Source organism: Apium graveolens, unplaced genomic scaffold (genome assembly GCF_009905375.1).
Source record: "Apium graveolens cultivar Ventura unplaced genomic scaffold, ASM990537v1 ctg1184, whole genome shotgun sequence".
NCBI lineage: Eukaryota > Viridiplantae > Streptophyta > Magnoliopsida > Apiales > Apiaceae > Apium > Apium graveolens.
In genome coordinates, this window is record NW_027417125.1 from 76,487 (window position 1) to 83,682 (window position 7,196).

A 7,196-nucleotide genomic window follows, 5' to 3' on the forward strand; every position below is an offset into this window, starting at 1 on the left:
AAACGATACCTAAATTAACAGAAAACCCCGAATACACATAAAATACATTTAACACACATAAAACGAGATGAAACGAGTAACTCAAATAAACACGCGTCCAAATTACGGATCGATTCATATAGATGCAATTTAAACAAGTAACGGGTATCCCATTGGATCATATCGGATCCGAAATACATTACTTAGCCGCTAAGTAACTATAAAAATGATACAATTTATTACCAGAATTGGATAATTATCAAAACCGAACTTTTTATAAAATATTATATACGAGAATAATATAAAAATATCCCGTCTCTCGAAAATACGGGTTTTATTGATTACCGAAATAACTATCGTATCGAAAATATTGCGCCGGGCCGCGCACGGGTTAAACCGTAATCCGGATTGAAAAAGTCAAAACACGGAAAATGTCCGGAATTACCAAATTGGGTTAGGAAGGAGTTTTCGGAAGAGTTTCGGGTTGTAAAAACGCAAAAACGATTGAAGTCGGACGATTCCCGGCTTTATAAAATAATTTTGGTAATTATTCAGAAAATAATTAATAATTCATAAATTAATATAAAATCATCTAACAGTCCAAAAATTACCAGAAAAATATCCCAATTATCTATATTTTATTATGGACACATAAAAATTCAAATATTCAAATAATATCACATCTAAACACCCAAACATCAATTCCACTTATCAGATAATTCACCAAAATTCACATAAAATCACACAAATAATTCCAAATAATAATAATAATAATATTTGAAAATATGGGATATTACAGTTTGTCTCCAGACATGCTACCTTCTTGGAAAAGGAGTTTATCCTTAAAGGAAACAGTGGGAAAAAAATTGAACTTGATGAAGTTCATGAAGCACAAACTACTACGAATCAAGTGGAAACACCTGTTCTGACTGAACAACCTTTTGTGGAACAGCCCATTCATAGAACAGGGAGAGTGTCTCGCCAACCTGAGAGGTAATATGGCCTTGTCATTTAGAATGACAATGAGTTGTCGATCATTGATGATGACGACCCTGTGACCTATAATGAGGCTATGAGTAGTGTTGACTCAGAGAAATGGCATGGTGCCATGAAATCCGGAATGGAATCTATGTATACGGTATATAAAAGAATGATTAGAGCAGATGGCCAGGTGGAGACCTGTAAGGCCAGGCTTGTGGCAAAAGGATTCAAACAAAGGCAATGGATTGACTTTGATGAAACCTTTTACCTGTAGCCCTGTTAAGATCAGTTCGGATTTTGCTTGCGATTGCTGCTTACTACGACTATGAGATCTGACATATGGCCAGGTGGTTTTCTTTCCAAGGGAAATGAAAACCTAGTGTGTAAGCTTCTGTGAACCATATGTGGTTTAAAGCAAGCTTCTCGAAAGATGGAACATCCGTTTTGATGAGATAATCAAAGAGTTTGGTTTTATCAAAAACGTAGATGAACCATGTGTCTACAAAAGGGTTAGTGGGAGCGCGGTAACATTTCTTGTATTGTATTGAAATAGAGTTGACACACATAACAACATAGCAGACCCACTCACAAAGCTACTTTCTGAAAGTCACTTTGATCGTCATAAAGATTAGATGGGTATTAGATATCAAAGTGATTGGCTTTAGTACAAGTGGGAGATTGAAATGTATATGTCCTAAGTCCAATCATATATTAGGATTTAGGAATTACTTCTTATGTAATCTGTTTTGATTTCATTGATATTAATGAAAGACTTGTTTTGATTTTATTACGGGCTCTATCTATTTAAGTGTCTAAATAAGATATACCATAGTTTAGAGTAAAGCTTTTTATGGATTATGATGAGATCATAATAGTGAGACTTAAAAAGATGATAACTCTAAACTTAAATAGTTCCTGGTCATAGAATTACTAACTGGTAATTAATAATCCGCAAAGATCGATACATACTATGCTTGCTTCATTATGAAGGATGTCTGTTCTCATAGACATTTGTGTGGTGACATTATGGCTAGTATGTAGGTGCTTATTATAGAATAAGTTCACTTAACATGACTCGCTCAGCTGAACAACTGATGGAGTTCACTCACGTGTCAGCAGTTGTTCACATAGTGATAGTTGTACAAGTATCCTTAGACTTGAGGTCATCATAGTCATCTTGTGTACAATGAACTATGCTTTGGTTTAGTTCTTAGTCTCCAGGGACAATTATTAGGGCTCTACTGGGTATAGGAATTTGTACACGAAGATAGTGTATGATCAATAAAGGATCTACCCCTTCCAGTGAAGGAAGCGAATGTTCAAGGCTAATCCACTTATGCTAGTTCAGGAATCTCTGGTCAGAGTGAATGAAATTAGAAAGGAGTTTCTGATTTGCATAGAACTAAGCATAGTAAATGGTAAGCAAGTGATTAAATTAGATAGGCTTGACACGAGATCCATGCCTTGTATTTAATCGGGACATTGTAGGGTAGAAGGAGTTTATTGTACGGTAACTATTCACTGAATAGGTTCTTGGTATTCTAAGCAGTGAATTCATATTATCCGGATAGTCACGATATGCTGAGAAGTATCCCTCACGATGTAGAATAAATATGATTAATTAATTAATCATATTTAATAAATTAGAGAATTTATATAAATAATGATAAAATAGTTTTATTATTATTTATTTCTACTACCGGCTTAATATTGAACCTAAAGGGTCACGCCATAAAAGGAGAATGATTTAATGGTGGAGGAATTAATTAATAATGGCTAATAATTATTTATTTTTGAAATAAATAATTAATTGGCAAATTTAATAATTGATTAAATGAGATTTAATTGATTATAAATTAATTAAGAAAAGTTCTTAATATTATTAATTAAGGATTTAATTTTTTGGAAATTAAATCAAGAGAGAGAATTATTTCTAAAGTGTTTAGAAAAAGGATTAATAATTAAAAGGTGTTTTGATTATTAATGAGAATAATAAATGGGTTAATAATAATAATATTTTATGGGAAAATTTCAGCTGAAAATTTTGCCTATAAATATACTATTATAAACCCTATATTTTATTCTAACCCCGAATTTTATAAAACATAATTCTCTCCACCTCCTCCTCCTCCTTAACGTCGTTTTCTTGGTGAATACCGGTGGAGTGCTTCACGTTTGAGGAGCAGCTGCTAAGGATCTCTGATCGTTGTCTCCGAATTAATTTTAAAGGTTAGAATCGATCCCTACGTTTTAATCACGATTTATATGCCTTTAATTGGATTTTATATGTGTAAAAGTGCTTTTACATGCTTCCGCTGCGATTAAAATCCAACAGTTTCCAAGTCAAATGAGTCGAAAGTCCCAGTCAAAGTTGTGAAAGCAACTAAGACTAACTCAGACACACGAGTTGGATAACAAAAATGTCATGTCTGCCATGCATAAATTGTCTGCTATTAATCACTCTCATAAAGCATGTGGTGTTTATAATTATATGTCTTGTGCTTTTAATTTGATGTATGCTTATTTTAATGGTAAGCATGTTTCTAGTGATAAGACTACTCCTCGTCAGCATGTGAATAATAAGAAGCATGATAGGTCTAAGACTGCTAGTCCTTCTAAGGCTAGAAAGGAGACATTTGTGCCTAAGCCTAAACAGAAATTTGTTAAGGCTGTTTACAAGGTCAAATGTTCAGTCAGTGAGAAAGTTGAGAGCATTAAAATTAAAAATGTTGTGTTGCCTGACAAAGGACAGTTCTACAAGTATGTCGGGCCCAACCAAGCTTGGGTTCCGAAGAAGGGTTAATCCATTTGTGTTGCAGGGCATTTAAACAGGTGAAACCGGGAGTGTGGATTCTTGACAGTGGATCATCAAGACGTACAACCGGAGATAGAACCCTGCTATCAAATGAGGATTGAGAAAGCTGGTCCCCATGGTTACCTTTGGAGATAACATCAAAGGTTTATCCGAGGGATATGGCCGTTTGTAAGCTGGTAATGTTATCATTGAACTTGTAAATATTTTTTGTATTTTTGGCAATATTTTTATAAGTTTTTATTTGTATTCTCCGTAATTGTAAATATTGTATGATATATGAAATTGAATGATGATATCTTGTTGATAGATATTTGGTATTTAATTCATTGATATTTGTTTTTATTATTATTATTTGTATTATATTATTTTTATTTTATTTTTAGTTTAAATTTTATGCAACATAACAGTTGGTATGTAAAGTAACTGACAAGTATCGGTCAATGATATGTTGTTAACATTATGTTGCAGATATTTGTGAGCTTTTGACATGAATGAGAATTACTTAGACTTTACCCTAAATGATCAATGTTTTATCAAAAACTCATTCATATCGAAAAACAAAATCAAACTTCTTTCTACATTAGTGATTTCTTATTTCATGTAAAATCTTTTGAAATCACTATTATACATCATTACTCTCAAAAGATTAAATGTATAATTTTCATTCATTATAGATCTTAAATACATTTTATCTCTATAGTGCCATATGTTCTGTGCTACAGGTTCAGTCTCCAGTGACTTTCTTTCATTGACAGTCATGAGGTTGAAAACCCACAACGTCTATCCCAGACTGTAAAGACAAACCCAAAAACAGAACAAACCAACACTCTTTTACCACTAAATGTAGTATGAATGAGCGTGAGGGAGATAGTGCCCTAGTGCACCACATAAGGAAAATCTGTAGTCAACCCAGTAGCTCTGTCTCCTACAAAGATGAGTAGTATTTAAACCAAGACAACTGCTAACCCCCATACATCTTCTCAAAAAGATGTAATGGTTGAAAATGCACAAAAACAGTTACTAGATTCATTCTCTCAACAGGGTGCGTCTATTGAAATTTGCCTGTCGGTCAGGGTATCCTATGTAGTGTCACCACCTCAAATATAAACAATTCTTGATGCACAAGGAAAGGTTACACACAAAGGATGAGTTGACGGAAACAAGAGTTTCGACCATTTTAAGGTCAGATTCGATTGTTCAAGGTTCGTTAATGGACCAATTGCCTTTACAGGTGTTAGGAGAGGATACTGATCCAAAAGCCATATATCAGTGGTCAGTGTCTACCTCCCCAGGCTTAAATCCCCTGGATGCATCTGTGGATAGTGGATCTGACATAGGCGCAGATCGGCAACTTGTTGACAACGATTCAGATATTACCTGATGAGTCACAAGGAAATGTCTTCATAGACATTAGAAGGGAAATTTGATCTTTATGCTAAATTCGTTGGATCATTGTTTACCTTCCCAGAATTTAAATCTGGAACCCTAAAAGGGAAACTAGCAACTTGTAAATTATGACTCAGATTCATCTGATGAGTTTAACAAGGATGGGGATTTGTGAACTCCCATTGCACCACCTGTGACCTCCTTAAGGATGGCTAAGGTGATTTTCCTTGCAGGTACAGCTGGATTATGGAGCTATGAGAGGAGTGATACACTTGTGAGAATGAGTGTAAACACGAGTGGAGAGAAGAGTGAAACACATGTGAGGTACACTAAACAGAATCACACACTCACAGTGCGGAAGAAAGAAACTACTTGTTATTTCTTTTCCAACCAAGTGAAATATGAGAACTCCTTCAGACGACGGCATACATTCCTTCATTAAGGGGGAGATAAAAGCTTAAGTAATAGTTTGGAGGATTCCTCAACTGTCAGAGGATTCAGAAACAAGGTTCATCTACAGACTTGACGAAGTACTTCACTGGAAGAAGCTCAAGGAATTGATCAAGCCTCAGTGATATAAATCAAGATTGTGGATTTAATCAAGTGACAGAGATTTCATCAGAGTATCATTAATTACAAGGATTTAATCTGAAGAAAATCAGAGTATCAAAGTCAAGACATGAAGAAACGTCACGGAAGTTAGTCACTCATGAACTAGACAGTACATCGAGTGTCAACGTTGAAGTGGTGGAATTGATTCATATATTTCAGTGATTTTCAGAAGATATTCAGAAGAATGGATGCTGCTCAAGATTAGTATTAATTCTCTATTTAATTAATTAAGTCATATAATTTAATTAAGAAAATATATTATATCTGCAAAGATTAATTTATTGATTAATTGAATTAATTGATTAATTAATTCAGAATTAATATTAAGATTTTTCAGAATTTTTAATTGGTTAAAATCTGTTTTAATTCCAAAAAGACAACTGATTGTACTAGTATGACAATCAATAGTCATATCGAAAGTCATGCTAATTCAGTTGATTGTCTTACCAGAATTATTATAAGATTAAAATCACTTATTAATTCAGTAAGACGGTCTGATTTGAACTACTATGACAATCGGTATGACAATTGATAGTCATACCGAAAGTTTTGCTAGTTCATTCTGATTGTCTTGCTAGTTCTAAAGATTGTCATACCGAAAGTCTTGCTGAGCAAAGGATTGTCATACCAGCACTATTTCACTTCGGTTGTTTGATAAAAGAAGCAGTAGCAGTTCATTCACATAATCCAATTTTTAACACAGAACAAGAACACAGCAGAAACAAAAGCAAAACATTTTATTCTTCTCTACATAAACTTCAAGATCAAAATTCTAGTTTGTAACGTTAAATCCAAAACACTAGAATTATTTATCTTGTTCTTGTGTAACAATCTAGCGGATCAAAATCCCTAGAACTTAATCTCAAATCGCGTTTAGCATTTGATTCTAATTATTACAAAAATAGAAAAAGTTCGTGTCGAATTTATTCTAAATTTGTGATAATTAATTTGAGATTAATTCCTTGTAATCGATACAGTTGTTGTAACACCTTTCAAGTTTAATAATATTCTTATTTAACTTGAATTTTGTTTCATATTTTTTATTCCTCATTTTATCGATTATTCGGAGCTGTTTGTATTCAACCCCCCCCTTCTACAAACACATTGGGACCTAACAATCAGTTTAAAATAGTGGTCACGCACCATTATTCTAGGAACACGTTGAACTTATTATGTATATAAATAGACATACGTGCGTCACTTATATTTTTGTACAGGTTCTTCTTAACAAGGTACCTGTTATTCTATTATATTTTCTTATATATTTCTTGTCTTTTTAATAATCTCTTTCGTGTAGTTACTTGATGTTAAGGTGATGATTGATATTATAATAATGCATGTATATATGGGTCTCAGTATGTGTTTCTTCTTTTTCTTTTCTTTTCAACCTAAATGTTTTGTAATACTTACATATATAATATAT